We start from the raw sequence: 9922 nt of genomic DNA, 5'->3' as shown, positions 1-9922 counted from the left end.
CAGCGACCTCTGCACAGGTATTTTTGGTCAACTGAGGTGGGCTTCTCCTGCTGTCTCTGGGCAAGCGAATTGGCACCTGGCATTAGCAGCATTCACAACACACGACAGCGCAGAGTCGCTGAGCAGAGACTGATAGCCAAGTTCCACACACATGAGGACGGCCTCAATCGGGATCTGGGGTTCATGTCACACTATCTGTAACCCCCACGACTTGCCTGGGCTTGCAAAGTCTCACTCACTGTCCTGTCCGGAGACAATACACATCTCTTTAACCTGTGCTTAACGCTCTCTCCACTCACATTGTCTGTACCTTTAAGACTTGATTACCTGTAAAGACTCGCATTCCAACCATTATTCTGTAAATTGAGTTTGTGTCTTTATATGCCCTGCTTGTGAATAGAACTCCCACTCACCTGATGAAGGGGCAGCGCTCCGAAAGCTTGTGCTACCAAATAAACCTGTTGGACTTTTAACCTGGTGTTGTGAGACTTCTTACTGTGTTTACCCCAGTCCAACGCCGGCATCTCCACATCATTGACCTCCTCCACCAGACTTAGAGTCATAGAGGTTTACAGCATGGCCCAACTGGTCCATGCCACCCAGTTTTTACCATTTTACCAATTTTCCAATTGCCCGTATTTGGCCCACATCCCCATATTTGTAGGTAACAAAGGTTTAAGTGGCCTACTCCTGCTTCGAATTTGTGTGTTTGTATGTGGAACAAGTGGCGGCCAAATATATGTCATTGCAGGGAAGAAGCTGGTATTCATGTGGATGCTGAAGTGGCAGCAGCTGCTGTATTGCCTATATCTGCTCGCCCAGAGTGACCTCCAAATGAGACAGTAGCGCATTCTGCCTATTAGGGGGCTGGTGACTATTGGTGTGTCTCAGACAACACAGCCAGTATCCCAGGAGAAGATAACACTTCACAGCTGCCACCCGTGTAACCGTCCAGTGCATTATGGTGAATCAGAGGAGGCGTATTGATCTGTTGTTCAGATAGCCGCATGCCTCCCATCAAATGCACCATCCCTTTGGGAAATCCGACCATGCCATGATGTTAGCAAGCTGTGATTTGTTCTTGTTGCTGATCAATTGGGAAGGACATGAACACATTTGCCCTCCATTTAATAGACGTACAGCCAATACGTTGGCTCATACTTCAGATGATGATCTGTTAACCCAGACAGATTTGGAGGGCAAAAGGTTGTGTCCTGAGGTTGGAGGGTATGTGATTATAGATGATAGTACAGTTTTGCATCTGGCTGTGTTTTGGCGCATAGCCATATAGAGAATTCTTATCAATCATTGGCAGCTAAAGGTGGAAGAGGACAGTGGGTAGCATAAGGATTGGTGTGTGACTTTTAGCCTGTTGCCTACCAAAATCTTTCAATTTGTGGCATTTTAAACTTAAATTAATGCAACTGAGGCAGTTTCAAAGTAACCCCCACCATTATTCTTAAACTTCCAACCGGCTGCACGCCTCCATATTCATCCTTCAGCTCGCTGTCACTCCCTCTGAGTTGGTTCACAAGGAAAGAGTCTCTTCTTTCATGTCAGCTTTGCCTTTTTTTCTGAAACTCCTAAAATTGTTTTTAATTATAGTGAGCTGTCTGACGATTTTCCCAAACACCCTCCGGATGTTTTCGTCTGCACAGAAATATTCCAATCATGTACTGGTGCCAAAGGAAAATCTTACAGAAGAATCTTAACGCCCACTGCAAGTGAGCAGGTGAAGTACATGGTGGGGGTGCCATTGTCAATGAGAGGAAGTCGTGTGCTGCAGCATGTGAGCATGTATATGTATTATGGGCTGGTTTAAATATTGCAATTAAAATGTTGCGTACGCCATGAAAAGCCATTCTGCCGGCTTGGAAATATCACTCAGGATAGGATCATAGAATCCATACAATGCAGAAGGAGGCCATTTGGCCCATCAAGTCTGCACTGACCACAATCCCACCCAGGCCCTATCCCCATAACCCCATGTATTTACCCTAGCTAGTCCCCCAGACACTAAGAGGCAATTTAGCATGGCCAATCCACCTAACCCCCCACAACTTGTAACATGGATTGAAATAATAACCAATTTAGAGTCATAGAGATATACAGCATGGAAACAGACTCTTTGGCCCAACCCATCCATGCCAATCAGTTTCATAAACTCAACGAGTCCCGTTTGCCTATGTTTGGCCCATATCCCTCTAAACATTTCTTATCCATGTACCTGTCCAAATGTCTTTTAAATGTTGTAATTGTACCCGCCTCTACCACCTCCTTTGACAGCTCATTCCACATATGCACCACCCTGTGTGTGAAAACGCTGCCCCTCAGGTCCCTTATAAATCTTACCCCTCTCACCTTTTTTTCTATTCATTCATGGGGCATGGGCGTCGCTGACTCGCAAGCATTTATTGCCCATCCCTAGTTGCCCGACGGCAGTTGCGAGTCAACCACATTGCTGTGGCTCTGAAGTCACATGTAAGCCAGACCAGGTAGGTACGGCAGATTTCCTTCCCTAAAGACATTAGTGAACCAGATGGGTTTTTCCGACAATTGACAATGGTTTCATGGTCATCAGTAGATTCTTAATTCAAGATATATTTTTATTGAATTCAAATTCCACCATCTGTCGTGGTGGGGTTTGAACCTGGGTCCCCAGAACATTAGCTGAGTTTCTGGATTAATAGTCCAGCAATAATATCACCAGGCCATCACCTCCCTCTAGTTTTGGACTCCCCTACCCTGGGGAAAATATCTTGGCTATGCCCCTCATGATTTGATAAAACTGTATAAGGTCCCCTCACCCTCCTACGCTTCAGGGAGAAAGCCCCAGCCCTAGTTCAATCCATGTGATTAAAAGGAGACCCACCACTCTAAATCTTCCTTAATTTCTGTTCACCAATAACAAGTACATCTACTCATTTTAATGGATCTATAAACTTAAACTGTTCTTGACATCAACTTAGACACAAACTACCCTGGATGAAGATGCTACCAGTCAACTGTTGCTGCACACTTTTTGAATGTGTGCTTTCCAAGTGTTGGGTGGCCTTCAGAACACTGCCAATCATTGAAAGAATGTCTCTAGCTCTGACGAAGGGTCATCCAGATTTGAAATGGTGGCTCTATTCTCTCTCCACAGATGCTGTCAGACCTGCTGAGATTTTCCAGCATTTTTTGTTTTTGCTTCAGATTCCAGCATCTGCATTATTTTGCTTTTATATTATAAAAATGGAGTTGCTCTGGGATCAAGCAGTGACAACAACGTAACAGATGTGGATTGAAAGAGACCTAAGCTGCAGACCTCTGTTAGGGGAGAACAATTAATGTCTTTGCTTCTCAGCTTTAGGGAGTATGTGTGTGTTTGCGCATGGTGTCTGTATGTGCAATCCAATTCTTTTTCTGCACTAAAGCAGACTTTCATCTGTTTCCGCAGCTAGTAATACTGAGAACAGATTGCTAGTCCATTATCAGAGGCTTATAGCTTGAGGGGTACCACTCCACATCACAGTGCAGCAGGCCGGGAGGCATCAGCAGAGACCGTGTAGCAGGCGCCACAACCTCAGCGCATCTCCGACTGCTGGATTTCCAGCGTCGTCAGCTCTGTGCCAGAAATCGGTGTGGAGCTGAGTAAAATATTTAAAATCACAATTTGCATTTCATTAGCAGGCCCAGGACTAAAGTGTCTGTGCCCACTTGCATTTCCCCCGCTGCCAGGAGTGTTTCACTCCAGCAGGGTTTACAACAACTCCCCACTAACGGGGAACTGGAGGACCGACCCTGCTGGAGGGGAGAGAGGCAATGCAGGCGCCAGAGGAGGTGTGGGGTAAGGGGGGAGTGCCCCTGGGCATTGCCAGCCTGACAGTGCCAGCCTGGGCCCCTGGTACTGCCCAAAAGGCAAAGTGGCAATGCCCATGTGACACCCTGACATTGTCCACTCGGCACTGGGCAGTGCCAAGGGGGTGGGGCCAGAGGGGGGGCAGGGCCTACAGGGGGCGGGGCCTGTGTGGGGGGATTGGTAGGGGTGGGGGATCTCACTGTCTCTCTGCATTTAGGATTGGTGACAGAGGGAGGTAAGGGGCTGATTGGGGCTGGCCATCAGAGTTGGGGGGAGGGGGGGGGAGGCCGGCCAGCCGGGGGTTTCAGGGCTGCAGGGGTGGGGTCGAGACTGCAGATAGGGGTTGGGACTGCGGGGGTGGGTGCAATGTCAGGGAAATCGGGACTGCCGGGGGTGGGGTGGAGATTGAGGCAGGCCGGTGGGGGGGGGGGGGAGGGATGTTGGGGCTGGCTCAGCCACAACTGGGAGGCCAGCGATCGGGAGGGTGGGAGTGGGTTAGTTGCACAGCCACCGATGCAGGCTTGCATTGATTAAGCTGGCCAGCGATCGGAAGGCCGGTAAAGTGGGACTACTGTGCATCTGCCGATCCCCACTCTGACAGACCGGTGCATGATGTGGAGATGCCGGCGTTAGACTGGGGTAAACACAGTAAGGAGTCTAACAACACCAGGTTAAAGTCCAACAGGTTTATTTGGTAGCAAAAGCCACTAGCTTTCGGAGCGTTGCTCCTTTGCCAGGTAAGTTACTGCTCCTTCGTCAGGTAAGCGCTTAGCTGATGAAGGAGCAGCACTCCGAAAGCTAGTGGCTTTTGCTACCAAATAAACCTGTTGGACTTTAACCTGGTGTTGTGCAACTTCTTACTATCGGTGCATGCACAGTGGCCCACTCAGCATTATGCTGCCACCCTCTCCAGCGGGAATAGGCCCTGCCCACTGACTTCATTGTGAATGTCGCTGGGGCTCTCTGTGATGCACAGAATGTGGGAGATTCATTTTGAAAATACCAGCGGGATTTACTCCAGTTTTTACACAAATTTGGCACTCAGAATTCTTTTGGGAGAATTCCACCTACTTTGTTGATCGCATTACGAATGCACCTTGCTTGGCCATCAAATCCTGGGGTGGAATTCAAATCCAGAAGTTCTGGCTCAGAGGCTGGGACACTACCCACTGTAGGACCTATATATACTTGCATTTAATTTTTCCTTCCATTAATAAACAGTTTTTGCTCCTGTGCAAAGCTATTACTGAAAATTCTTCAAAGCATCAGTAGCTGCCATGAAGGGCAGAATGTTCCCAGCTCTCTGGAGACAGGTTGTCATTTGGGACACTTCTTAGAATCCATAGAATTTGTACAGTACAGAAGGAGGCCAATCAACCTAACCCACACATCTTTGGAGTGTGTGAGGAAACCGGAGCACCCAGAGGAAACCCACGCAGACATGGGGAGAATGTGCAAACTCCACACAGACAGTGATCTGAGGCCAGAATTAAACCCAGGCCCCTGGCACAGTGAGGCAGCAATGCTAACCACTGTGCCACCGTGCCAGTCATCCTCTTAAAATGATGTTGGGAGGGAAGCCCACATCTTCCCACAGCCAGGGGATATTCTCAAGAGTGGGAACATCAGCTGTGCCCAATTAAGGATCACTTCCTACCCTGCTGGCATTTTACTGGCGTCAGAAGTGTGGGGGCAAACCATAGTGGCCTCTCCGTGGGTTTCCAGTGGGAGGGATGCCCTCATTTACAGCTGCTCCATTATCCTTGGAGTGACCCCGGCAGCAATGGTCACTCCAGTAGCTACAGCACCACCACCGAGTGTTCACCGCTCTGATGGGGCTTGCCTGCCTGATCCCAGCATGTTGTTCGGGTACCAAATCAGAAACCCCAAGGTATATTATGAAGCCAGATGAAACCCCAATAATTTTCTGTTTTGGCATTAGTGTGAGGATAAGATGTTTCAATCTAGGCATGATTCCACTGACACACAGGAAAACTTTTATCAAAACAAACTTTATTTAATAACACTGTTTAATTATAACAAATGAATTAGCTTAATCTTTAACAATTGAGCAGACTTTAAACATGACAAGATACCATTCTAAACTGCTGACCTATCACTATGAGTTCCAATCAAACAGTAATTCTCTTTTAATCACAAACACCACTTTCAGGTATACAGTGCGGCTCCACTATAACGCGATGGTTGGGGTCCATAAAAGCAGGGTCGCGAAAAAAATGGGGTCGCGCTAAACTGGGGTCGCGCTAATTTTTGCCAATTATTAGCGGGAAAAAAAGGGTCCAATGACACCATCGTGTTATATCCAAATTCGCGCTAAATCGGGGTAGTTAGCAAAACACAGGCATACGTACTTTGACTTAAGTTACCAGTCTTGGAAATTTCAGAACACCTCTGGAGACAGAGAAAGGGAGAGAGAGATCTGGTTCTTCTAGCAGTTCCAGGCAGCAACTGCTTGTATTTTTTTAAAAATGAAAATGAAACTGAACTTTCCTGCAAGCTTAGCTTCTCCCATTAATCACATGACTCCGTCACTCAACCTAATCAAAACTCATAGGACTCTGCATATCTAGTCTAAAATCCGAGGAGAACTTAAATCAACAAAAGGTCCCGGATAAATGTGTAGTGGTCCATTTTGGCAGGTCAAATGGGATGAAGGAGTATAATATAAAGGGTAAGACTCTTAGCAGTGTAGAAGATCAGAAGGACCTTGGGGTCCGGGTCCATAGGACTTTTAAATCGGTCTCGCAGGTAGAGGAGGCGGTTAAGAAGGCGTATGATGTGCTGGCCTTCATCAATCAAGGGATTGAGTTTAGGAGTCGGGAGATAATGATGCAGCTTTATAAGACCCTCGTCAGACCCCACTTGGAGTACTGTGTTCAGTTCTGGTTGCCTCATTACAGGAGGAATGTGGAACTTATTGAAAGGGTACAGAGAAGATTTACAAGGATGCTGCCTGGATTGGTTGGCATGCCTTATGAGGATAGGCTGAGGGAGCTTGGTCTTTTCTCCTTGGAGAGACGAAGGATGAGAGGTGACCTGATAGATGTGGAGAGGCATAGATCGGGTGGATTCTCGGAGGCTTTTTCCCAGGGCTGAAATGGCTGCTACGAGAGGACACAGGTTTAAGGTGCTGGGGAGTAGGTACAGAGGAGATGTCAGGGGTAAGTTTTTCACTCCGAGGGTGGTGGGTGAGTGGAATCGGCTGCCGTCAGTGGTGGTGGAGGCAAACTCGATAGGGTCTTTTAAGAGACTTCTGGATGAGTACATGGGACTTAATAAGATTGAGGGTTATAGGTAAGCCTATATATAAGCCTAGGTAGGTAGGGACATGACCGGCGCAACTTGTGGGCTGAAGGGCCTGTTTGTGCTGTATTTTTTCTGTGTTCTATGTTCTAAGTTTATGAAGTAACACATTCCTAGCTAAAATCAATTAACAGCCTTTGACAGAGACATCCTGACTCAAAACATTGACTCTATTTTTTCTCCACAGATGCTATCAGTCCTGCAGAAATTTTCCAGCATTTTCTGTTTTTGTTTCAGATTCCAGCATCCATAGTATTTTGCCTTTATGAGTTATTAGTCTGCATTCTTAGCATCTGCTGCATCTATAGCAGACAAATCGACTATTGTAACAAAACACTTTCTCTTAAAACAACCCCACCTTAAACACAAAATAGCACAGTATCATCACAGTGTTAAATTAGAAGCTTAGCTGGGCATCCAAGGGAAACTCAACATGGAAGTGGCCTCTTCATCTTCCTGCAGCCTTAACAATTGTCACCTTTATCAGTGGCGCTGCTGAGCTCCCAGCTCAATGATTGAACATAGAACATAGAACATTACAGCGCAGAACAGGCCCTTCGGCCCACGATGTTGCACCGACCAGTTAAAAAAAAACTGTGACCCTCCAACCTAAACCAATTTCTTTTCGTCCATGAACCTATCTACGGATCTCTTAAACGCCCCCAAACTAGGCGCATTTACTACTGATGCTGGCAGGGCATTCCAATCCCTCACCACCCTCTGGGTAAAGAACCTACCCCTGACATCGGTTCTATAACTACCCCCCCTCAATTTAAAGCCATGCCCCCTCGTGCTGGATTTCTCCATCAGAGGAAAAAGGCTATCACTATCCACCCTATCTAAACCTCTAATCATCTTATATGTTTCAATAAGATCCCCTCTTAGCCGCCGCCTTTCCAGCGAAAACAATCCCAAATCCCTCAGCCTCTCCTCATAGGATCTCCCCTCCATACCAGGCAACATCCTGGTAAACCTCCTCTGCACCCTCTCCAAAGCCTCCACATCCTTCCTGTAATGTGGGGACCAGAACTGCACACAGTACTCCAAGTGCGGCCGCACCAGAGTTGTGTACAGTTGCAACATAACGCTACGACTCCTAAATTCAATCCCCCTACCAATAAACGCCAAGACACCATATGCCTTCTTAACAACCTTATCTACTCGATTCCCAACTTTCAGGGATCTATGCACACATACACCTAGATCCCTCTGCTCCTCCACACTATTCAAAGTCCTCCCGTTAGCCCTATACTCAACACATCTGTTATTCCTACCAAAGTGAATTACCTCACACTTCTCCGCATTAAACTCCATCCGCCACCTCTCGGCCCAACTTTGCAACCTGTCTAAGTCTTCCTGCAAACTACGACACCCTTCCTCACTGTCTACCACACCACCGACTTTGGTGTCATCAGCAAATTTGCTAATCCACCCAACTATACCCTCATCCAGATCATTAATAAATATTACAAACAGCAGTGGCCCCAAAACAGATCCCTGAGGTACACCACTTGTAACCGCACTCCATGATGAATATTTACTATCAACCACCACCCTCTGTTTCCTATCCGCTAGCCAATTCCTGATCCAATTTCCTAGATCACCCCCAATCCCATACATCTGCATTTTCTGCAGAAGCCTACCATGGTGAACCTTATCAAACACCTTACTAAAATCCATATATACCACGTCCACTGCCTTGCCCCCATCCACCTCCTTGGTCACTTTCTCAAAAAACTCAATAAGGTTAGTAAGGCACGACCTACCTGCCACAAAACCATGCTGACTATCACCTATCAATTCATTACTCTCCAAATAACTATAAATCCTATCCCTTATAATTTTTTCCAACATCTTGCCGACAACAGAAGTGAGACTCACCGGTCTATAATTCCCGGGGAAGTCTCTGTTCCCCTTCTTAAACAATGGGACAACATTCGCTAACCTCCAATCTTCTGGTACTATACCAGAGGCCAACGACGACCTGAAGATCAGAGCCAGAGGCTCTGCAATCACTTCTCTTGCCTCCCAGAGAATCCTTGGATAAATCCCATCCGGACCAGGGGATTTATCTATTTTCAGACCCTCCAGAATATCCTGCACATCCTCCTTATCAACTGTAATACTGTCTATTCTACTCCCTTGCAACCCAGTGTCCTCCTCAGCTATATTCATGTCCCCTTGCGTGAACACCGAAGAGAAATATTGGTTCAATGCTTCACCAATCTCCTCCGGTTCCACACATAACTTCCCTCTGCCATCTATAACTGGCCCTAAACTTGCCCTAACCAACCTTCTGTTCTTGACATACCTATAGAACGCCTTAGGATTCTCTTTAACCCTATCCGCCAAAGTCTTCTCATGTCCCCTTTTAGCCCTTCTAAGCTCGCTCTTCAACTCCCTCTTAGCCAATCTAAAGCTTTCTAGTGCACTACCCGAGTGCTCACGTCTCATCCGAACATAAGCCTCCTTTTTCTTTTTAACCAACAAAGAAACTTTTTTGGTGCACCACGGTTCCCTAGCCCTACCAATTCCTCCTTGCCTGACAGGGACATACCTATCACAGACTCGCAGTAGCTGCTCCTTGAAAAAACTCCACATGTCGGACGTTCCCAGTCCCTGTAATCTCCTAGTCCAACCTATGTTTCCTAATTCTCTCCTAATAGCCTCATAATTACCCTTCCCCCAGCTAAAACCACTGGCCCGAGGTTCATGCCTATCCCTTTCCATCACTAAGGTGAACGTAACCGAATTGTG

This window comes from Mustelus asterias, chromosome 7, assembly GCF_964213995.1.
Source record: "Mustelus asterias chromosome 7, sMusAst1.hap1.1, whole genome shotgun sequence".
NCBI classification, from domain to species: Eukaryota; Metazoa; Chordata; class Chondrichthyes; order Carcharhiniformes; family Triakidae; genus Mustelus; species Mustelus asterias.
The sequence above is the reverse complement of the archived record's forward strand: the minus strand, read 5'-3'. Positions refer to the sequence as shown.